General features: G+C 52.3%; 2 long non-coding RNA genes across 7 annotated transcripts in view; both read left to right on the forward strand.

Annotated features, from left to right (window-relative positions):
* The window catches only part of LOC136794072 (uncharacterized), a 321,393-nt gene extending 304,083 nt beyond the window's left edge, over positions 1-17,310 (forward strand). For 4 of the 6 annotated variants that reach the window (XR_010840311.1, XR_010840309.1, XR_010840307.1 and 1 more), the window contains exons 4-6: positions 13,274-13,362; positions 15,784-15,915; positions 16,007-17,307. This is a non-coding gene — a long non-coding RNA (uncharacterized lncRNA). Of the gene's footprint in view, positions 1-11,073; positions 11,138-13,273; positions 13,363-15,783; positions 15,916-16,006 lie in introns of all 6 variants that reach the window. The other 2 variants (XR_010840312.1, XR_010840308.1) reach the window with 2 other exon arrangements.
* LOC136794073 (uncharacterized) lies at positions 1,008-2,422 on the forward strand. Its single transcript, XR_010840313.1, has 2 exons — positions 1,008-1,049; positions 1,381-2,422. It is a non-coding gene; the product is annotated as an uncharacterized lncRNA (long non-coding RNA).
* Positions 17,311-23,512: the final 6,202 nt, after the last annotated feature.

Raw genomic sequence — 23,512 nt, forward strand, 5'->3', positions numbered from 1 at the left:
TTGTGTGTTAATTTTCCCTTCTCTTTTTGAGCCTCCTTTATAATGCTTTCACTTTATTGCTTCTGTTGTGCTCTAGGTTTAGAGACCAGACATAAATGCTTCATCTTCTATAGCCCATCTCAGCCCAAAAAGGAATTAAGGGAACTATTACAGTTTATCGAGTACCTACTATGTGCTGAGCATTTTACCAGCTGTTTTGCAGCCATTATTTCATTTTTTTACCACAGCCCCGTGACTTGGAAATTTTTATCTCCATGTTTTAGAAGTGTAGACTGGGGCTCAGAGAGTTTAAGCACTTTGCCCAAGGTCACACAGCTGCTTGTGAGTGGCCTAGCTAGAATTCAGATGCACTGTGCCTGGTACAGGGACCATCCATGCTTTTCCCGCTGTGCTTCACTGCTTTGGGTCTGTGGTAAATCACATGCTGTTCGCTGTTGCTTGTTACTGTGTTGGGTTGTGATAGCGTTATCTTCCTAAATATTACAGAACGTAAGCCCCTTGAGGGCAGTGACCTGGCTGCCCACTTACATACTGCCCACACCATTGCCTAGTGCCAGGATCCAGGTGCTTTACAAAGAGTGGGAGCCTGGAAGAGTGGGGGCAAGAGAATGGAGTGGGCTGTTGTCCCTTGGCACCCAGCACCTCATACCTCCCTGCTACATAAAACCTTCAACTTGCCCCAGGTATTCGCTCAGCATTTGCTGAGCCCAAATCTTCCCTTAGCTTGAACCAGCAGCTGCAGAAGCAGGCCACGTGGGCCACTCTGGGTTGGGAAGGAGGAGTGGCTACCCAGGCTGCTGCCCTCCCCCTGGGGACCGACCAACATGGAAGCCAAGCCCAGGTGAGACACTGCAGGGAGGTAGCAGCCCAGTGGGGAAGGCTGGTGTTGAGTCCAGGATTTTCACTAAGAAATTCTAGAGCAGGTGCCTCTGAGGAAACGCCTACAGAACTTCTTTCCTGAAAGGAGAGTGACTGGAATTCCAGTGGATCCAGCTTTCCAGCCCAAGCAAACAGCAGACCAGCATCCCAGCAGCGCCTGATTTTGCTAGGTAATGCTGGCTCTGAGTCTTCGCTTCTGTGACTCAAACTTTGAGGCGAGAAACTGCCCCATCACATGACTTACGGATTTCGCCCTGACAGGACAGTTTCTGTTTGTGTTTTGGTTCTCTGTCAGACACTCTGAGCTCAGAGGGGAACCCCACCCTCCGTGTGATGCCCGGGCCATGTCACGTGACCACAGTTGCCTGCGAGCCAAGCATTTCTCTGGGTGACATCACGCCCTTGCTGATTGCCCAGGTGTTTCAGGGCCTCCCGGGGCTGACACGGAATTTGCATCACTTCTGATACTTGGCTCTTGATTTGTTTGTCTTTGGTTAATAGCAAATCTGGATTGGGGTCGAGGGAAGTTGTTGAGACAACCAGACAGCAAACACGTCCCACAGAAGCTTGGCGAGACTTGGACCTGCGGCTCCTGCCCCTCCTCAACCCCAGGAGCCATCACAGGTCTTCTGGGCTCAGGCCTGAGGCAGAGAGATTGCTGGTTCAGACTCTCTAGCACCATCCCGGGACTTAATTCAGATTCGGGACCTCTCTGGGCTGGTTCAGACTCTCTAGCACCATCCCGGGACTTAATTCAGATTCGGGACCTCTCTGGACCAGCCTCGACGGCCCAGAACCAGGCATTGCTGAGACTTATGCTTTTACGTGGCTCTCCCCTCACTTTGCCCCTCTTCAGGGGGGCCAGCGCCAGAGGACCCTGGATTTCTCTCCTTCTCTCTGCTCTGGCCATTTGCCTGGAGTCAGAGCTCAGCCTTCCCACCCTCCCACTAACCTTGGGTCCATGGGCAATCACTTCACAGACCCATGGAGGGCCAGGGCTGAGGGACTCTGCAGAGACACCCCACCCCCATTACTTTATGGGGGAGGAAACCCAGGCTGAGAGTTTCTTAATCCATTTTTCTCACCCACCAATTTCCAGCAACCTTCGCCTCTCTGGCCTCAGTTTGCCTACCTGCCGAGGAGTGGGAAACAAACCCCATTCTCCCAACCACAGGATGAAGACTGGGACCAGCTGAGTTTGTGAAAGGGCCTATTATTACCCGATTGCTCCAGAGGTTCTCAAGCTTGAACAAGCATCTGAATCTCCTGGAGGGCTTGAAAACAGAGGGAGGCTCCTCCCTCCCACCCCAGGGTTTCAGTAGGTCTGTGGTGAAGTCAGAGAATTTGAACATTTTCAGACGATGCTGATGTGGCTGGTTCAGGGACCACACTTTGAGAAGCAGTGCTCTAAATCTCCGGAACTCACCCAAAAGAGAGGCAGTATGTGCTGGAGCCTCTCACGCTGGCTCCAGGAAGTTTGTAGCTTGAAATCAGCCACGGTGGGGGTATTCACACCTCGGAAATCAGTAAATGCTGCAAACCAGTTTTGTTTTGTTTTGTTTTGTTTTGCCAGGGAGCTAGCTGGTAAACATTTACCGGCACACCGCTGGGTAAGAGGGCAGCCTTTCTCTTCCTCTGTGCTCCAAGACTGGGGTGCCGTGCCTCAGAAACAGGACAGGAAATCTCAGTCAGAACTCTCTGTGCCTCCATTTCATTGTCTGTAAATTGGAAACACTAATAGCATCTACCTCACTGGCCCACAAGAATTAAGTAAGAAAATATCCATGAATCACTTAGCAAAGTACTCAGCATAGAGTAAGTGCTCAAAAATATTAGCTCTTGTCATTAAAATCCTTTGGATTATAGGGAATCTGTATTTTGTTCCTACAAGATTATAAAGTTCTATATAACTGTACTCCTGGGAGGGGTGGAGATCATGCCATGCTGAGCTTCACAGCTTTGGGGTGCCTGCTGGTACCTAGTCCTCCTTCTCTGGGGATCCCCCACCATTGCACAGTGTGAGCCCCACCCAGCCCCCGGTTTGTAATGTGTGACACCCCTGGCTGTAGCTGCTTACAATAGATACTCTGGGGTTCTCAGAGTCTCTTTCCTGGGAACTTAGACCTGGAGCCCAGAGCCAGCCTATAACTCACCACCTCAAGGTCAGTGGGGCAAGCAGGCTCTGCCAGCAGCCAGAGGGACCGAGGAAGGGCTGCAAAGAGAAGGGGAGTGAGGTGGAGAAAGAGTCCTGAGTACACTCCACCTCTGAATCTGGGCTCCTCTAGAAGTTCTGCTGCCCTGACCTGGGCCTGCATCTTCTCAGCCAATGTCCACTGTGGCTTAAGTTGTATCACGTTGGCTTCCATTAATTGCAACCTGAGAGTCCCAGCTTCTCCACTGACTCTGCTCTTTGCTCACCCCCACCTGCCCCAGCGCAGGCTCAGGGCCTGTGCCTGCTCAGCCCTGCCCGTTGTGGGCCTTGGGCAGGACTCAAGGCCTCGCTTCTTCCATCTGCTCGTTGAATGTGGACTTGGGCAGAAGCGAGCCTCCTTCTGAATTTTCCCTGTTATACGAAGAGAAATGAATATTCCCAACATTACCTACTCAGTGTCACCCCCTGCTTAAGACCCTGCAGCAGTCCCACCCCACCCCCATTGCTCTTGGATTGACTCCAGGCTCCCTTCCTGCACTCTAGACGCTGCCTGAGCCTCTCCTGGCCCCTCTCCGACCTCCACTCTCACCTCTTGACTCTGAGGGATATGGACCTGCTGGCAGTTCCCCAAGACCGCATGTTCTCTTTGGCTTCTCTCTGTGCAGAACAAAATTTCCCCAAGCCTACAGCCAACTACCAAGCGTTCTTCAGGCCCCCGCTTTGGTGTCTCTTCCCCTGGGCCGTCTTCCCTAGCACGGCCCTGGCTGTGCACCTGTGCCTCGCATCCTGTGCAGTCTCGCACTGGTGCAGCCTGTGCCACACCACAAGGTCCCAAGTGCAGGGGCAAGATGCAGGCCCCTCTTGTTTCCCCAGGTTCCACGTTGTAAGGGCTCAATGGATGGTTAAATAAATGTTGTGACCTGGGGAAAGGGGGGCTCCAGAAACTCAGGGGCCATCACCATTGTCCATGGTGACCTCCAGAAAATCAAGTTTCCAGAGGGAAGAAGAGGAGAGGAAGGGGTGAAGGCAGCCCTAAAATGGGTCATCTAGAGTGCCTGCTGGGTGATAAGATAGAGAGCTCTCCTGGAAGAGAAGGTGCAGATTGAAGAGAGAGTGACATTGGCAGGAAGGTGGCAATGTGAGGTGTCGGGGATAAAAGCACAGGATCTGGAGGGAAGGTGAGGAGGAGGAAGACGAGCCCTGGACGTTGGACCTCCCTTCCTAGACCTCATGCTGTGCTTGTTCCCTAGAGGCTCAGGCTGCGGTTGCTCGTGGACTTGCTGGTGGCCCAGCCGCACGATGGACACGTGTGTCTAACCTGAAGGAAGTCCCCTATAACCTGACCTAAAGGAAGCTGCTGGGAAGCTTACCGCAAATACAGTCCTCCAGGGATTCCCTTGCCCTACTCAGCTCGCTAAAGCCCCTCTCCAAAGCCAGCCCTGCTCGGAGGCCCTGGACAGGGAGTGGTCATGGTGCCCAGTGCCGGGCGGGGCGTCAGAAGGCCCTTGGCTTCCCCCCACTCCATTGGCTCCAGGCTGGCTCCTTTGCAAGGCCAGCCAGAGGGCTGGGTGGCTCACCTCCTTTGGGCACAGGTCCCATCACATCATTGCTCCAGCCATGGACGTCATTCCCCAGTTACCGCAAAGTAGGGTTACAATTTCTCCCACGGTGTGGAAATCCCAGGAGCCCTCTCAACCACCTGGGCTGAATGCAGAAGCTGGGCTTCTGGTCCATTAAATTCCCAGTCCAGGAAGCCTCCGGTGTGAGGCTTCCTTGTAATCTGTGATCTATTTTCAGGGCTTCCCAAGAAAGACTTCATTAGTTTAGACATTAGGACTTTAATAGATGATTCTACTAAAGTTGGGTACACAAAGAAGAAGCTGGGAGAGTTTGGAGAAAGCCTACATTCACCTGCCTTCCCCAGCAACTTAAGAACTAGTTTTACCTCTAAGAGCTTATAATCTAGGTGGGAAAAGAAAATGAAGGTGCATTACATAAAATTGTGGAGAACAATTAAATATTAACCGGTGTGGTGCTCACTGATTGCAACAGGACTGTAATGTGGCTCAGAGAGCCAGTTCTGCGTCAGAGAATTCACAGAGAAGGGAGACTGGAGCTGGACCTGCAGCGGGGGGATTCGGATCAGTGGAGAAGAGAAGGCAGGTGTTCCGGGGAAGGGGACCTGCATGAGCAATTGCCTGTAGAGCATGTGGGACAGGAGGCCTGGATTAAGCAGAGGTTGTACATTAAATGCAGGAAGATGAGATTAGCGGGAGGGTGCGAGAGGGGATGCGTGTTGCAGGAGGTGGAGGCGGGGGCAGTTATGAAGTGTTTGCAGCCCGGCTCCAGGAGCTGGGCTGATGGAAGTGATGGGAGGAGGGCGGGGTGAGGGAGGGGAAGCATTGGAAGGCTGAGGGGCAGGGAGGGCGCTGAGGAAAGTGCCAGCAGTTGCTGGCCACCGGCAGGCATGGGCGGCTGACCGCACCCTGCCGGGGCAACAGGGGCTCTACGGGCCCCTCTGATCAGGGTTGCCAGCAGATAGGTCACCCGCTGCCCCAGGTACCCAAGGTGGCCAGCCTGTCACAGGCCCTGGGGAACCACTGCAGGATCCGGCACTTCGACAGGCATTTTGAGGGTAGCTGCTAGGCGCAGAGCACCACAGGGAGACACAGAGGAGTGAGGCGGGCTTCCTGCCTTCCAGGGAGCCCAGTGTGCGGGAAGAGAACAGATGTGCAGACAGCGCTTAGGTGTGGAAGGCCAGGTGCGAGCCGAGTTCCCAGGCTGCAGGGGAAGCAGGGAGCTTAGTCCTGACTGGAGAAGGAACCTCTGAGGAGGGCGTGAGGTTTGTACACCTCAGAGAGTGAATTAGAGGCATTCTCTGCCTGGCAGGAAAGACGGATAGACAGGGAGGGAGAGCTTCTGGTGAGAGAACAAAGAGAGCTCAGGCAGAGGCTGCAGACCTTATGACCTGCCCACAGGAGGGTCCGGCGACCTTGTGAGGGAGGCTGGAGGCAGATGCTGTGGCAGGTCGGGAGAAAGAAGGGCTGTGGGTCCAGGGATCCGTGCGGCATTCACGGGGTGCCTGGTTTGAGGTAGAGGTGTAGATGTCAGGGCACAGGCAGGAATAGACAGGCCTGGCACCAGCAGCCCCCAGGCCAGTGGAGGAGGCTAGAAACAGGCACTTCTGCTCAGTGTGGGGAATGCTCGAATTCTGTGGGTGCACAGAGGACGGTGTGGTGAATTCTGCCCCAGACCTGGGGTGCGGTTGGGCTGGGAAGATATGTGGGCTGGGCTCAGGGCCCTGGGGAGAGGAGAGGGTTCCCTGGGTTGAGGGAGAGGGGGTTTCGGGCAGAGGAGTCAGCACGATGAAGGGGTCGAAGCTAGAAAAGAGCAAAGCACAGAGACCAGCAGGGTAGTGTAGCCAGAGCTGCAGGCTGTGTGTGTGTGTGTGTGTGTGTGTGTGAGAGAGAGAGAGAGAGAGAGAAACAGACAGACAGACAGACAGAGAGACAACAGAGAGAAAGAGGAGGGAGGGAAATAGCGAGAGAGCTGGAAGGTGAAGCTGAAGAGGAAGAGTGGGAGCCAGCCTGGGAGGCCTTCAGACGCCCTTCCAGGGGACCTGGGCATCACTTTTATGCAACGAGGAGATCAAGGGTTTCTGAGCGGGGTCACTGTGAAGAGCAGTGCGTTAGAAAGTGAATTCTGGCCTCTGCGTGGAGGTGGACGGGGGAGACAGAGCCAGGAGTCAGGGACACGTTAGGGGGCCGGGGCGCCCCCACCTACGAGGGGAAACACAGAAGATAAGAAGGTCTGTGGGAGCAGGATGTGAGTTCTGTCTCAGACATTTTGAGTCTGAATTGCGTGGGGCGATGCCCAAGAAGAAGTGGAAAATGCTGGAAATTAGGGCAGAGGTCAAGCCCCTGAGGAACGCTGCCTCAAAGCTTGAACGGGATGAAGAGAACGTCTAGGAGGTGGCCACAGCGCTCACGTACCAGATGGCCCCGGTGGCAGATGCGGGGCAGGAGGAGAGGGCCCCTCGGGAGAGACTCGGGTGGAAGGGGGGTCACCTGTGAGGATATAGAGCACGTCGTTAAACCTGAAATGATGTTGGTGTTTTTGGAAAAGGAGACACATGGGTGGCGGGTGAGTTTGGATATGAGCCTGTTTAGTCTTGGGGAGGGGGTGGGGACATCGTTGTCAGGATGCCCGAGCCACTTGCCCTACACAGAGGTGCCCGATGTGCATGGAAGGAGTGAGAGGGAGGACGGGGACCACAAAGTGGCCGGCGGGGAAGGCAGGGGTGGCCGAGCCTCTAAGAGTGAGCATCCAGTCCCTTGGCCCCAGCTGTCACCGTGACCCTGTGTGTGAGTGAGTGAGCCTGGTGCCACACTCAGCGGGTCCTGCTGGGAATGGAGGGCTCTGGTTCTCTTCACCGAACCCCATCCCCGCCCAGAAGCCCCTTTCCCATGCGCCTCCCCCACTGTTTCCTGGTGCTTCCTGATGTGGGCTGGGACCCGGCAGGACTGTCCAGGTGTGTGTCCTGCCGCCAGTAGACCAGGAGCTCTCTGAGCATGGGGACCCGTGTCTCCCCTCTTCCTCCTCCCTACAGAGTCCAGGATGGGGCCCATACGTGCTGGAGGCGGACACCCCACGTGGCACTCAGTCTCCCAGGCAGATGGGGGTGCCTCAGATCCCGTTTCTCCTCGGCAGGAGTTTGGGCCAGATCCCACAGGCATGCAGACTTGTGACTGCCCCAGACTCCTGGTCGGACAAGGTCACTCGATCCAGGCAGCAGCATAGCTTTCTCCTGGCTAATTTACCTAATCTGTTCCAAATGGATGAGACGCCTGGGATTTGGGGTGAAGGGGCAGAAGAGGGTTCTTTTTATCCAGACCTGCTCAGTCTACCTGTCTCAGAGTCTCCACTTTATTAAATGTTTTCTGGTTCCTATGGCAACCGAATTACACAGCCAGGATTTTGTTATTGTTCCAGGGAAAAAAGGGAAGGGCCACAGCGTGAGGACTGACGTCCATGCACCGTCCATCAGCCAGGCAGCTGAGTCACCACCACGGTCTGGTGCATCCGTGGAGTCACCCCCCTGTGGTCTGAGGCCCCCACTGGCCTTCGTCTTTGGCAGGAGGCTGGTCCCAGTCTGCGTCTGTCAGCAATCGTGGGTAACTGGGCACCCTGGTGTGCCGAGTGCTGCCCTGTGCACTTCGGGTGGCTAGTGGGGTAGAGAGGAACTTTCCTGAAGGAGGCACAGTCCTGCCTCCAGGGAGTGAGAGCTCATGAGGCTGGGGACGCATTCCCTGTCCTTTCAGAGCACACACGTGTATTCACAGACAGTTTCTAGGGCCACCTAGCAATTGACTTACAATACGACCTCAGCCAAGTCGCCTGGCCACTCTGAGCCTCAGTCTCCTTATGTACAAGGTGGGGAAACAGGTACTTTCTCACTAGGCTGAGAGGGGAGAGAAATGAGACTGTGCCGATAAGAGCTCCGCACCAGCCTAGTTTCCACAAAGAACTCGAGAAGCATGCACTTTCGTGGTTGCTGACTGGCTAGCCGCTGGCCGCACATCTCAGGACCACCTGGAAGGTGAGGCAGAGGGGAGCTCTTCTACTCCTTGAAAACACAGGCCAGCCCCCTGTCGGGCGGCCATGGGCGGCCACGAGAGACGCAGCCACCTCCCTCCACCACCACCAAGGACTGGAATAAGAAGCTTCACTTGCCCTGACACAGAAGGGAACAGAACAAGAAAGCCAGTGGGTCAGCCAGAGGGGTTGGGTCGGCCAGGGTGTGGGAACAAAGGAGGGGCCGTGAGGCAGGCACTCCGGAGAGATGGTGCTTGGGCCACCCAGACCCGCTCCGGTCTTTGAAGAAGGCCCTTGCCCTAAGGCTGTGTTGGTCAGGCACCTTCTGATGACAGCCTGGCTTTCTGGCTAGAATTTCCCACCAGAGAAGGGGTGTCGATGGGAGAACATGCCTCTCAGGCCCACTGGATAGCTGATTCCTCACCGGGGGTGGCTGAATCAGAATGGAGGTATTTATGCTCATGTTGGGTGCAGGTCACCCCTGAGCCCAGCCGTCTCGGAGCATCTAACCAACACAGGTTTCTAGCTTACAAAGTGGAAGCTGGGCCCCGGGAATGGGGTGACCACAGAAAGGAACTACCCCCCAAAAGGAGTCCAGCCTTCCTCTAAGGGAGCCCCGTAAGACACCCACTGTACAGACTCATCTGACAGCTCACCCTCCTTGGCACGTTCCACGCTGACATCTGCCAGATGCCATAGCCAGGCCATCTGACAGCTGCCTCCCCCCGGCTGGCCCTATGCAATGCTTTTCAAACTGGGAATCGAGACCCATAAGTGAGTCATGGAATTAATTGAATGGGTCGGATGAGCATTCTTCATAATTAGCCAGAACAGGGTCCCGTATATCAGAGTGCCTCATGGGGAGTAAGAGTGAGTGTTATTTCATGAGTCTCGCATGTGTGTGTGTGTGTGTGTGTGTATGTGTATGTGTGTTGTATGTATGAGCACACATGTACTATATGGATACAGCAATAGAAATATGGCACATTCTGATTAGGTCGTTTATGGGCATTTAATAAAGGAACTATTTACAAAGACATGGGTAGGGAGTAGGGAAGTCACAGGAGAATTGTGGGGCTTAGTTATCACCCTCAGGCTTAAGGCTTGAAGGTGGAAGGTGTTTCCAGAACTTGGAAACAGAGAGGGTGATGTGGTGAAGGCTCAGACAGGAGCTGTGATCATCAGCCCGAAGGGGAATGAGTACTTACCCTCACTCCTCTCCCTCCTTCCCAGCTCCTGCTGGGCTGTCCACTAATTGAGCCCAGGAAAGCCTGAGGGCCGGCAGCCATGGACCCAGTCCCTGTGTGGAAAAGGCCAGTGCATAATGTGTGCATGGGATGCAATGTGAAATGGCACCGCACTTCTTACTGTGACTCTCAGTTAAGAAGTTTTAAGCACCCTGGAACCATGTGCCTGACACTGAAATTACTGCCAGGAAGAGGCAAAACGTTTCTGAATGGCCCCAGATCAGGGCTTTGGGTGGCAGCTAAGACCAGTGAGGAAAGGGCTGTCCTGTTCTCGGCAGCTGGGAGTGCACCCATCCTCCAGATGTGCCAGGATGGAGATGCCTGACAGTGGGGCTGAGCGTAGCCAGTGTCACAGGCTGGGGCTGAGGTCACAGAGGAAGAAGGGCAGGAGAGGGGAAATGGGTGGGAGAGAGGAACAAAGGGGCCTGTGGTCAGGACACCCACACCAGGCAGTTGCTTCAGCTCCCCAAGGGCAAAGGGCAGGGTTCTATTTCTAGCTCCCATGGGAGCAGGAGACAACCACTTTCTTGCTTTTCACACACTTGAGGTCGGCTCACTAATCCTCAGCTACGTGTGGTGGTTCTGGACTCCCACAAAACCGTCTCTGAGCCTCGTTTCCACGGCCCACACCACTGCTGAGTCCGTCACGGCAGGGTCACATGCTGGCGGCTTCACGCCTTCCTCGCCAAGTGTGACCGGGCTCCAAGGCCGAGTCTCCTGAACCCCAGAACATTCCCCCACGAGCCCACTCAACACCCACCTTCAAGTGCCCAGTTCCCAGAAGAGAGACTCTTCCAGAAAGGAAATAGTTTCCTCTAATGACTAAAAAAATATGACAACAGGGCTTCCCTGGTGGCTCAGTGGTTGAGAGTCTGCCTGCTAATGCAGGGGACACAGGTTCGAGCCCTGGTCTGGGACGATCCCACATGCCGCGGAGCAACTGGGCCCGTGAGCCACAACTACTGAGCCTGTGCGTCTGGAGCCTGTGTTCCGCAACAAGAGAGCCCGCGACAGTGAGAGGCCCGCGCACCGCGATGAAGAGTGGCCACCACTTGCTGCAACTAGAGAAAGCCCTCACACAGAAATGAAGACCCAACACAGCCAAAAATAAATAAATTAATAATTTAAAAAATATATGACAATAGTGTTCACGACAGCACGAAACTCTCATTTTACCCTTACTGTTTCCTTGGACAACAGAAAGCAACTCTGCCTTCACAGACCTGGTTTCCTCCTGGCTTACTCATCAACACATAAGGCTGAGGTGTGTACGTGAGAGTTAATAAAGTGCAGAGCATTTTGCCCTTTGAACGTTCCTCCTCCTTCAGAATGTCTTCATTTCTTTCTGCCATGTTCCTGGTACTGGCGGGGGTGGGCCAGAGTCTCGAGAACACGGTGAAGGTGTTTCCTGCCCAAGCCAGCAGGACCTTGGGCCAGACCCTGGTGTTAGATCCTGAAGACGCCCCAAGGAAATGGCTTACCAATGTCATCGTTTTTAAGTCAACAAACAGCAAGTGGTTGCTTGACTACTTCATCAGTCTTAACTGAGTCATTATTAAACTATAAGTTACAGGAAAAGGAAAGAGAAAGTCCGAGGGGATCAGGGTCTTGCCAGTGTGATGCTTAGAATTTGGACCATGATTTGTGGAAACCGGCGTGCCAGTGGCAATGCCTGGTTAGCATCCCTTTACTGCTTCTCTTTATTCTTCTCTTTATTCTGCCATGATCCACGAGGTGCTAACTCCCTCTCTACCTCTTGCACTTGCAACCACACGTGGTCAGTGGTTGACTCGACTCTCTCCCTCCATAACTTGAGAGCACTCTCAGAGGGCAGGAGCTCTGTCTTATTCACCTCATGCTATCCCCATGGTCTGCACCAGTGCCTGGGCTGTCAAAACTCTCCATGAAGTATGTCTGGGGTGAGATAATGCATTACATATTCATTACACCTAAGTTTTTTCAATGTGGAAAAAAAAAAATAAAGAGCTAGCCATGGTTTTCCAAACTTTTATTTTTTGGCAGTGAAAACTTTGATTCCAAAAAAATCTAACCTAAGCTCCAAAATAAATAAAAGCAAAGGAAGACACCCAAGTAAATTTGCCAGGTTTAGCAGATAGAAATGCCAGATAATACAGTTAAGATTGAATTTCAGAGAAAGAATTTCAAAAGGATAAGTATATCCCAAATATTGCATGGGACATACTTATACCAAAGAAAACTTTTTCATTTGTTGTTTGTCTGATGTTCAAATTTAACTGAGTATCCTGATTGTAACTGGTGGCCCTCCACCCGACCCCTGCACGCATGGGACCCCCAGGGCGCCCTGGGGTTGTACAGTCTGGTTTGTGAACCACAATTTGAAGAAACATTGCAACTCTCCCACACTGCTTTCCTTCTCCCGTCTCTGGAGCTGTTCTCCCTCTCAGCAGGACCAAGGCTTACTTCCCAGCACCTCTGCGTGCAGCCCAGGTGTCTCTGTGGCCCTGGGCTGTGAGGAAAGGCTGCTGCTAAAATCGGGCTCAGTTTCCTGAAGCATCAGAGTGTTAAGTGTCAAAATGGCTGGAGAGGCAGCCAACATTCATGACAAATAGCTATGCCAGTTCACACAACCATTTCAAGCCCAACATAGACTTCTTCACCCCTTATTTTCACCAAAATCCTGACTTTCCCTGAGAGACTGCCGGCTCTTCCGTGAAGGCGTGATGGAGCTTGGGCTCTCCTGCTTCCTCCTTCTTGCTCCCCAGCCCTGTCCTTCTGGGGTGAACAGAGGGGCCACCACATCCAAACAGGTCACCTTGGTTCTGCTGGGCAGATACTGGTGGCCTCTGTGGCACCAAAGCAGAGATGAGTGGGGAAATGTCTCACCTCCCTCTCTTCAGTGCCCCACTCCTAGTAAAGCAGTGAAGGGGCTCCTTGGAGCATCACGTGAACTCCTGAATGCCTTCCAGAATGAGCTCGCTCTGGAGAGGGAGCAGGGGAGTCTCAGCGGATGATGTCTGCTGATTTTTGCCTGACCACCTTGCGCCCCCTTCCCAGATGGCTTGTCCACCACTGTGTGGTCTTGGTTGGGGGCAGACAGTCCTCTAGGCCCAGGTGTGACTCAGGCTCGGCCCATGGGATGCTCCGCCTTGGGCCTTTGACCCTCGGGGGAGAAGAAGGCAGTCAGAGATGACTCTAAAGGACGTCCCTGGATGCCCCTCTGCAGCTCTCGGGTCCCATGCTTCCCAAACCTGCAGTGCTTTCTGAAAATAGAGACACGGCACCACTTTTCCTTCCAGGTAAATATCATATAGGATCATAGTCCCACCATGGTATGTGCAGAAGGGATAAATATCACTTCTGGGTGGAAATGGTGTTAAAATTCAGTTCATAATTCACGATTTTCACCCCTCTGTCACAGAAGCCAGCAACTCTCCAGATGGTGGCCACTCCATCAGCCTGGGTTCTGGAATGAGGACAGCTCAGACGACAGTCCCAAACCAACTCAAGGTGACCTTTTGGAGTAAACAAGAAAGAAACCGTTAGTTGTGTCAAGTCACTGAGAGGTTGGGGTTGTTTCTTATTATAGCATAACCTCTCTGATCCTGACGGACACCCAGGCACCGTCCGGGACCTCCTGAGTCTCAAACACCATGGGAGCTCTAGCTGAACCATTTTCTCAAGTCCCACAGTCGTGATTTTGGAGATCAGCTAGGTTGGTGAACCCGCACTTCACTCCACACTGATCCTGAGGCACAGCTGAACTGTAGTGGGTTGAATGGTGCCCCCCCCCCCCGCAAAAACATATCCACATCCTAATCCCTGGAACCTGTGAATGTTACATTATTTCAGAAATGCGTTTTTGTAGACGTGATTAAGAATCTTGAAAGAGGAGATCATCCTGGATTATCCAATAAGTACAGTGACAAGTGTCCTTATAGGAGGAGGCAGAGGGAGATTTAAGACAGACACAGAGGAGGAGGCCCTATGAGACAGGCAGAGGTTGGCGTGATGTAGCCACGGCCAAGGAATACCGACCGCCACCAGTAGCTGGCCAGGCAAGGAATGAATTCTCCCCTAGAACCTCAGAGAGAGAGTGTAGCCCTGATGTCACCTTGATTTTGGACTTCTGGATTCCAGAACTGTGAGAGAGTACATTTTTGTTGTTTCAAGCCGCCAAGTCTGTGGTACTTTGCTTCAGCTGCCAGTGGACAGACAGCGCCCACTTATCCTCAGGGACCTCCCAGTCTCCGAAGGGAAATAGGGGCTGCACCAGAGAGAGCTGGGCAGCAGGGGCAAGGCAGCCAGAGCTGGGCTGACTGCTTGGGAAATGAGCTCTCGTGGAGGGGAAGTTAGAGCAGAGTTCTGGGGGGATGTGCACTGGAGCTTAGTAGAGAAGGAGGGGGAGGGTGTTTCAGAAAGGGACTGGTAGGTGTGGACACCAGGATGGGGGCCAGGCAGGTATTCCAGCCACAAAAGAGCACAGAATCTGTGCTGGGGATGACTGAATGGAACAGGAGGGCTGGCAAACTTGGTCTTGAAACCCAAGCTGGCATTCCTTCATATCAATATTTATAAAGCCAGAATGGTAATTTGAAAAATTGTCTGTGCTTTCAAAATAAGTCAAAATAGTTAAAATTGTATCTATGCCCTGACCACTACCACATATATATATGCATATATACATACAGACAGACCAAAACATAAGAAAATCATGGGATAGACTTAGGAATTTTTTTCCTTCATTTTTTAAATTGTTACTGTAGTTGCAACACTTTAATAAACAAAAGAAACCCAAAATGAGAAGTTCTGGGTTAATATGAAATGAATAACGAACTACTGAGCGTTCTAGAGGGAGGGTGGGGTGGGGAAGAGGAAGGGTGATCAAAATAATGGTTAAGGAAGGTAGTCGGGTCAGTCCTGTGCATAAAGGAGAGGAGACGGAGCGGCAAAGGCCAGGAGATCTACGAAGGGGCCGTGCAACATTCCAGGAGTGAGGTGTAGCGAGGCCCAACTAGCGATGTGTGTGAGGACGGGGCAGAGTCGGAGCAGAGTCTGCAGCCAGGGGCCTCCCCAGCGCTCACAGCCTCCGGTAGCTGCCAGGCCAGACGCTCGCTACACTCGACTGCCCTCTAGTGGCCAAAGCCGGGAAGCCAGTCACGCCTTACAAGGCTACCTCCTAGGGATAGAGCATTGCGGGAACGTGAAGAAGGAGCTCCGGGCTCTCTGGTGTCAGAGAAGGCTTCCCAGAGGACACGATGCTTCCTTCCACTGAGCATGGTAATTCTTTATAATGGGGCCAGTCCAGCTGTCGGAGACCTGACAGGCAAGGCATAAGGAATGGCATGGGTAATAGCCTAAAGGCTTGAGTCTATATTGCATCATCAGGGAATGCAAGGTATTTGGTAGGACTGGAGAGCAGGGCTTGTACAGGGTGGTGAAAGATGAGGCTGAAGAGGGGAGCTGAGGCTCTGCCTCCAGTGGGGGTTGAAATGCATCGTAGACAGTGGGAAGGCTTCCAAGGGTTTAAGCAGGGACGTGATACAGGGACAAGAAAAGGTAATATCATCAAATTTGCACTTCAGAAAGTCAACCTAGCCACAAGTGTGGAATATGGGCTGGTGGGAGGGGGACCAGTTAGTCCAGGACTGAATGCACACTGAGGGTTGAGAACCCTGCATCTGAAGGTCTTTGCTGTTCACCTGCTGTGCTTGCTCCTGAAGGCTTGCAGGACTGGAGAAGTAGTAAAGTGGCAGAGAACTAAAAGGCAGTTAACTTGTGAAGATAAGCACAGGAAACAGGTGACCCGACAGAAATGTGCTCTAGAGAATGATGAGTCTTGATTTATTGAGTGCTCTTGAACCTGAGGACCAACCCGCTGACTTTGGGTGGGAGTGTTTTGAATTCTACCTTTGATCTCTCTTGGTGCAGGGCTCTTCGTTGCCATATGGCGTCTCTGGGGGTTTAACACTAGCCACCCCTTATACCCCACATAATAGGAGCTGCTCTCTGCTTTATACTGCCCGTCGTTGGCTGGAGTTGGAGCCTAATTTGTGTGGCCAGGTGAGCTGCCTTCCTGTTTAGCACCAACAGCTGGCGTATTGATTAGGTCACAACCCTAACAACTAAATATTGTTATGTTCCCATTTTACAGATGAGAAAAGCAAGGCACAGAGAGGCAGAGGAACTCCCCCACAGTCACACAGCTGAGGTGGCAGAACCAGAAATGAGAGGCTGGCTCCTGAGTCTATGCTCTTAACCACTTGCCATTTGACCCTCTTTGTGGTGGTCGCACAATGATGCCCAGAACCACATTGAGGAGTGTTTTGCCTTTAACCATCTTCTATCCTGTTGACCACCCTTGTTCAACCTGTTTCCCACTCCCTGAAGGGTATTTAATGGCTAAATGAATCCCAATTCAATATTAACTAGAAGAGAGGCACCTGAGCCTTCTCCTCTGGGACCTTCCCTTTCTGCTCAGAGTCCCAGTGTTTGTCACAGCATCTGTGTTTGCAGAAGGTTCGTGAGTGCAGACTCCCCAGCAGGAAGGATGGGAGGGCACAGTCTCTGGTCTGGGGAAATTTATGTCTAAAGGGAGCCGAGGCGGATGAACTATTCCATTTGCTGCTTTTGCTCGTCTACCAAGCACAGTCAGCTAGTGTTTTTTAAACTGTGAGTCGCCACACATTAGTGAATCATGACAACCATTTAGTGCATCTCAAATCACATTTTACTTATGTGAAACTAATTAAAATTTAAAATATCGTGTGCATTTTATGTAGCATGGTTAAGAATTGTTTTAGGAAATTTTGTTTTAGTTGTGTGCACCTGCATGTGTGTGTGTGCACACGCACACTTGGCTACGATATAAAATATATTTCTTACTGTGAGTCCAGTCAAAAAAGTTGAAGAGCCACATAGCTAAATGTTTTTCTCCTCTGCTTTCACAATACTTGTTTACAGGAGCTTTACAACCCATGTTTGTTTGTGTTTTTTTTGCTAGAGTTAATCTGAAAGTGAGTTTCTATCAGCCAGTCTACACTGGCCATGATGGAACAGAGGAGGGGTGAGGGGTGCGAAGACAGCACACGGAGGGAAGCTGTTGGCCACAGAGCCGGGGTTGCACCCCTCGGCCATCAAATGCACCACCCAGATGATGACCCAGCGCCTCACCTGCTTAACTGAAGTCACCTGCGCTTCATTAAAACCTTGAGGCCTGTGAGCAAGTTAAATTGTTTGAATTAACACAGCTTGTTGGAGCCAAACTTAAGCTATATTTTCATAGGGCATATTTGTCGTTAAAATCCTACTATAATATTTATATTCAAAAAATCCAGTATATGAATTTGTCATTTATTCTTCCCTGCTTCGAATCAATCAGTCCTGGCATATTTATAGGACTTCCTCCTCGCATCCCAGGCACAGACCCTCAGCTGTGTGGTGTGCATGGGAGACTGGTCTGGCCAGCCCCAGGGCATCGGCAGGCCCCTCCCCCCTCCCCCCTCCCCCCGCCCTGCCCCTGCCCGACTCCACTCTGAGGCCCTGAAGCTGGGTCTTTATTCAGGGAAGACAGCCTTCCCTTGTAGGGCAACCCAGACCCTGGGATCCCTGGGATCCCCCGTGCTGAAGCTAGAGAAATGCCCCCACGTCTGTAACACATTCATCCTTCCTCAGCAAGCCTGACACTCCTGACCCACCTTCTGGGCAGGGTGGATCATTATAGAAGTTAGAACATGAAATCAGCCTGGATTCTCAGATCTTCTGCTGATGAGATAATGCCTTTGGGCACGTTATGTAACCAAACCAAGGTTCAGCCGCCTCACCTGTGAGATGGAGGCTGCTAATAGCACCTATTTCATCATGGTGCCATGAGGGTGAAATGACGTAACACAGGTAAGGCATTTGAGCTCCATACTTAGCAAACGGTAAGTGCTCACTAAGTGTTACCGGCGTCACCGTCATGATTATGATTGTTACAGCAGTCTTCCAGGCAGCCTCAGGGGGGCTGTAGTCTGAGAGCCACACAGGGCCCCTCCAGGTTAACTCCCAGCGTCCACCTCTCCATCACCCACTGACTTTCCCACCTTAAGCCCTGTCGCTTCCCACAGGGCCCCTCATCCCTGCCGCTTTCTCGCCTCTTCATGGCCCACTGCCAACCTCTCAGCTCCACTTCCTCCATTCTAAAGCCAGCTTTGAAGCACACGTCTCCTCAGTCCTTGCCGTGGCCTGAACAAGATAACGTGAGGTGTGGCGTGAGAGGCCCTGGGTTCGAGTCCTTGCTTTGCTTTTTCCTGTCAGGAAGCACGGCTGTTTGCTTCACGTAAATCCAGACAGGCTGGAGAGGGACCCTGAGCCTGAGACTGTACTAAAAGGGAGGGTCCTGCCGGTCAGGCAAAGCCCAGGGCCGAAGGTGTGTGACGAGGGCTCCCGGCTGCAGGGCGTCCAGCAGCTGGGCATCCAGCAGGCAGAAGAAACGCTGACTCAGGGAGGGAGTGGACTGAAGACAGGCAGTCAGACCCTGCCATCTCCTGGACGGGGCTCAAGGAGCCTGGAGGGGTCAGGGGACCCACAGTGGGAACCGGGCCTTGGGTGGGGGAACTGAGGTCAATGCCCAGACACGTGAACTGGGCAGGTCTTGTTTTTGTGGAAAAAGATTGGATGCACACTGGATGGCTGAAGGGTCACCATCTCCAGAATCCACATGGTGCCGAAGGACATAGTTCCAGGATTGATTGGCTGTAGTGGTCTGCACTGGGCCCTGCCCCGGATCAACCTGGATTCACTCCCTGCAAAGGGAGCCACGTGGAGAGAGACCTCACTGGCCCCTGAGGCTTCCTGTCTCCAGACTAGATGGGTATGGGCTAGCCAGAACAGGGTCAGAGCTGGCTCAGCTCTAGGGGAGCCAGGGAGGCAAAGGCCTGGGAAATAGAGTCATGAGGAAATACTGTGCTGCTCAGAGACACATGTCCTCTGAGCCTCCTTTAACTCATTTCTGTGAGACAGAAATAGTGATGATCCCCAGTACCTAAGCTCCTGGGTGTATTATGGAGATGAATGTAAGAAGTAGTTTGGAAATAACTGAACTAATGTTCTTATATTGTCATTACTGTCCCTTGTGTAAGTACACAAGGATTTTACTAAAATTCACTACAGTGTAAATCGATACAACACATCGGGGAATTCACGAGGGTTCCTGAAACCAGACAAGGCTTCTGAGCAGGAATGGCACTGAGAATGGGCCCAGCCGTGGTGTGAGTAAGTATCTGTGTGGGAGATGAGGGAAGGGAGTTACCTGGGCTCAAAACCGGTGACGCAACTGGGCTTTGAATTTTTCCGTATCAGGTGCCTGCCCGCCTCAGTGCTCAGGGGTGTTGCTGCCGTGATTGGGGACCCCAGCCTGAGGCCTCCCTCCTCTGAGCCAATCCCGGGCGGGCCTGGGGAAGGCCTTTGGTCAACGTGGGCAGACCAAGTTCAGTCGTGGAGCAGGAGAGCTGATTCAAGGCTACCCCTGGGGTTAAAGGAGCCAAGGCAGGGGAACGGGCATCACACCTGCATGTCTCTTACATTTGAAGAGATTCTGCAGGCTTGTAGTTTTCATAGCCCCTCATACCTTTCATCCTCTCAACAAATCAGCTCAATTATTATCCCATTTTTAACTGCATAGACAAATAGGACTCAGAGTGATTTGCCTAAGGGCAAACGGCCAAGTTGGGACTAGAACACAGATGCTGGAGCCCAGTTCCTGCCCATCTCCCCAGAACATTTGGAGCTCAGTATCCCAGGATGGGGGCAGGAGCCAGGATCAGACCCGGGCTGTGGCTAGTAGCTCAGAGGACCAGAACCTGGCAGTTCCAAGCACAAAGTCACGTGCCGAATGTCTTGATGGGTTGAAACTGTGTCTGGTGGCAGCATACGAGAGATATGTCCTTTCTTTTTTTATAATTTTCTGTACTGATCAGAATTCTTGCATAAACAAGCTTTATGTTTATAATCAGACAAAAAAAAAATCACGTTATTTTTCTGGGGCTGGGGTGGTAGAAATCTGCATAGAGCCGAGTTAGGGCCCTTCATCGACCAGCAGCTGCTCTTGTGGGCAGGTCTCTGGCCTCATCATACCTGAGTCCCCTGATGCTCTTTTCCTGATGATGGTTTCACCACTTCCAATTTCCAGTTCTCTCAGCTCAGTCCCCTTTCTGGCAACCACAGCTGCCCTCCCCCATCCTTTGAGGGTTTTCCAGCAAACCTTTGCACTCAGTTCCTTGGCAGAAGATCAGGGGATCACATGGCTGAGTGAGTGGCGTTTTCTGAATCATGGAATGGAAAGAAACACTGCACACAAAGCCACCACACAGACCCTCTGTTGCAAGCCTGGTAACAGCGCGGCGTGGAAGTGATTCATCCGAGACCGCCTGGCGTGTGCACATGCGTTGGAGCGAGGTCAGTTCAGTGGTCGCCTTCTCCAGTGACTAATGGGGCTTCTCAGACAGAGGGAAGCCCCGGGCCCCTCCTAGGTACACCGTGGAGCCTAGCATCCCTGTGCCCCAGGCTCTGGGGCTGCCAGAGAGGTTTCTGGGGAAGTCATAGACAGAGGCTGGGGCAGGAGGTGAAAAGGGTGGAAGATTTGGGGTATGGGGGTGGGGATTAGGGGAGGAACTAGGCAGACAGGTGTAGGTAGAACGTGGTCAGCCTCTCCTGAAAAACCAGGAAACAGTCTCTGACTTCTCCACTTCACATCCCATAAACACACCCCGGGGCCCACCAGGTACGGGAGACACACACTCACCAATGTCAGAACGCACCTAGTAAATAATTCATGTGCTCAAGGAGTCGTTATGAAGTCCAGGCATGGTCTCAGTCCTTGACTTCATCCTCCCAATAGACCTATGAGAACGCCAGTGAACCCATACGGCAGAGGAGAACATTCTGCACAGAAACATGAAGTAACTTGCCCAAAGTCACGCAACCAGCTAAAGGGAATTCTAACCCAAGTCGCTCCATTCCAGAGTCTGCGCAGAGCCCCTCCTGTAGGCCAGGCACTGCCCTACACATTATCTGTCAATGTCCTCACAGCAACAATGCAAAAAGGTATTATTATCCGCATTTTAAAGATGTGACAGCTAACACTCAGAGAAGTTAAGTATGTTGCCCGAAGCCACACAGCTGGTATGTGGTGAAGTGGGGACTCCAGGTCTGTCTGACTCCAAAACCCATGATCTTTACAGGATATCTATGTTCTCATCATTTTCTGGGACCGTGCCCCTCTTTTCTGTGTCTCCCACTCCCCTACCTGTGGTTTGGATTGGTTAGAGCTTGATGCAACAGTTGTAACCTCTTAGTTATTCCACATGGGGTCCTCTCTAGTTGGAGAGAGAGGGGAGAGGTTGTGGCCCAGGGCTAATGGACCGACTTGGAGAGTTTGGGGTGGGTGGGGAAGGATGAGGGAGGTGAGGCAATGCCGCTAGCCCGCAGGTCCAGTGGATCTCACCAGGCTCTGTATCAAAATCCCCTTTTAGGAAACACAGAGGCTAGGCGTGGTGGAGGTCTGGGTGTGGGGGGAGGAGGGTGACTCCAAGGGGCAGCTAAGGCTGAGAAGCCCTCATCACATCCAGGACCATTCTCTTCCCCATGGAGCACTTCCCCTTGGAATCAGCCCGAAACTAGAAGGTAAATTTGGGACCCCAAACTTGTAGTTCATAAGCCTCATAGATAGATTAGATGTAGGTTTTGTTTGGCTGGATTTATTTCACTTGTTGTCACTTAAAGTTGATGTCTTTAAGCAAGATGTGCATTCTCCAGTTTGCCACAGACCCCACCACTCCCTATTGCCTCACATCATCCCACTCAGTCAAGTTACCATTGTTACTGTGGCCCATGATAACACTGGAGTCTGAAACCCTTGAGACATAATTTGGTATCAGCATTTCACCTGGGAGAAAAAGAAAATAGATGTGCCTAGACCAGATGTGCCTAGACCAATAGACCAAAATGAAGACACTGAGGTGCTGGGAGGGCACAGTCAGGTCCCCCCTGAGCAGCTGCTCCTGGAACAGTCAGTTGTAGCTAGAGCAGAGCCCCAAATTTATTATAGTCTCTGCTTCTCTGGGACCTGGACCCATGTATTAGTATCCTGTGGCTGCAGTAACAAATGACTACAAACGTAATGGTTTAAGACGACGTAAGTTTATTATCTTACAGCCTGGAGGCCAGATCTCCAAAATCAGTGTCACTGGGCTCAACTCAAGGTGTTCGGCAGAGCTGCATTCCTTCTGGCAGCGCTAGGGGGGAAGCCCGTTTCCTCCTCTCTTCCAGCTTCTAGAGGCAGATGTCATCATCGTCCCCAGAGGTAGGGTGGGGCAACTGAAGCTCAGAGGGTTCAGCATTGTTGCAGGCAGTTCAGGGACAGAAGGCACATGCAAAACAGAGGCTGAAGGGCTTGATGAAAAGACTATGTACAGAAGTGTGGGCAGAGTCAGGGGACCAACAAGGGCTGGTGGGCACCCAGAGCCTGCAAAGCAGGAGGCTGTTGCCGCTGTAGGCCTCTAGGATCTGGTGTGTGCTGTAGCTGTAGGAGAGGGCTGCCCATGAGGAGCGGGGGCCTTTGGGAGAGACGTCAGCCACTGCCAAGCCCCAGCCCAGCAGGGAAGGCGTCTGCACCTCACTCTCCTCTCATCCAGCTGAAGCCAGAGATGGAGGGAGCCCACCAGTGCAGCTTTAGGCCAGCCTCAGGGACACAGAGCTGGAGGGCCCAGTGGGGAAGAGTACAGCATCTTCCTTGAGGTCATACAGGCAGTGAAGAGCTGGCTCTACACTGGTTCTTATTAACCCAGAGGAGGAGATTTCTGGCAGGGAGAGAGATACCTGGTGATAGTTTGGCCTTTTGCCTTTAAAATCATTTCATGCTGCTGAGTCCCCACTCCAGCTTTCCCACCAATGCCCCCCCCCCCACAAAAACACCTTTGGGTTCAGGTTGCCCACCGAACTCCACTAATTGATTTGGTCTCAGTTAATCCAAACTGGACAAAAGGACTCCATTTCAACCAGAACCAGGCATATCTAGAAAGCAAACAAAAATTTATAAAACCAAACATGCAACCCACATTGAAGAGAACTGGCTTGAGATGACCTGTTGCTTTGGGTCACCTCAGTCATTGATGCACACATGTGTGGAAAACCAAGCCCTGAGTTCATTGTTGTACATGCTTGGAGTCTGTCACATGGAAATGCATGTCAGTGGACACACCCACAGGAGGAAGGACATGTAAATGCATATCCTTGGCTTTCCTAAGTTAGAAATTATTTTATTGGGCCTGGCTGCAAAAGGGGCCAGAGGTCATTGGTGGGGAAGGAGGAGAATCTTCCTTTTCTTCATTTACTTACTGCTTGCATGATTTTTTCCTGCAGGCACCAATGACCCCTCTAATACAAAAATGTTTCCAAGAAGGCTGATGGTCAAGGCACCCTGGGGACACGTGCAGCTTGGAACTCACTGCTCTCCAGACCCTCGGGTTCTTTGTAAGGTTGACAGGCCTTCTCTAAGTGGACAGGTGAGGATGGAGGGTGGCATGGGGAGAGGAACAGGCTACAAAGAGATCTGCACGTCCACAGCTCCCCTTCTGGAGCTGCAAACCTGTTATTTTGCATTCTTCTGACGGTACTGCCC

This window comes from Kogia breviceps, chromosome 1 (assembly GCF_026419965.1).
Source record: "Kogia breviceps isolate mKogBre1 chromosome 1, mKogBre1 haplotype 1, whole genome shotgun sequence".
Lineage (NCBI taxonomy): Eukaryota > Metazoa > Chordata > Mammalia > Artiodactyla > Physeteridae > Kogia > Kogia breviceps.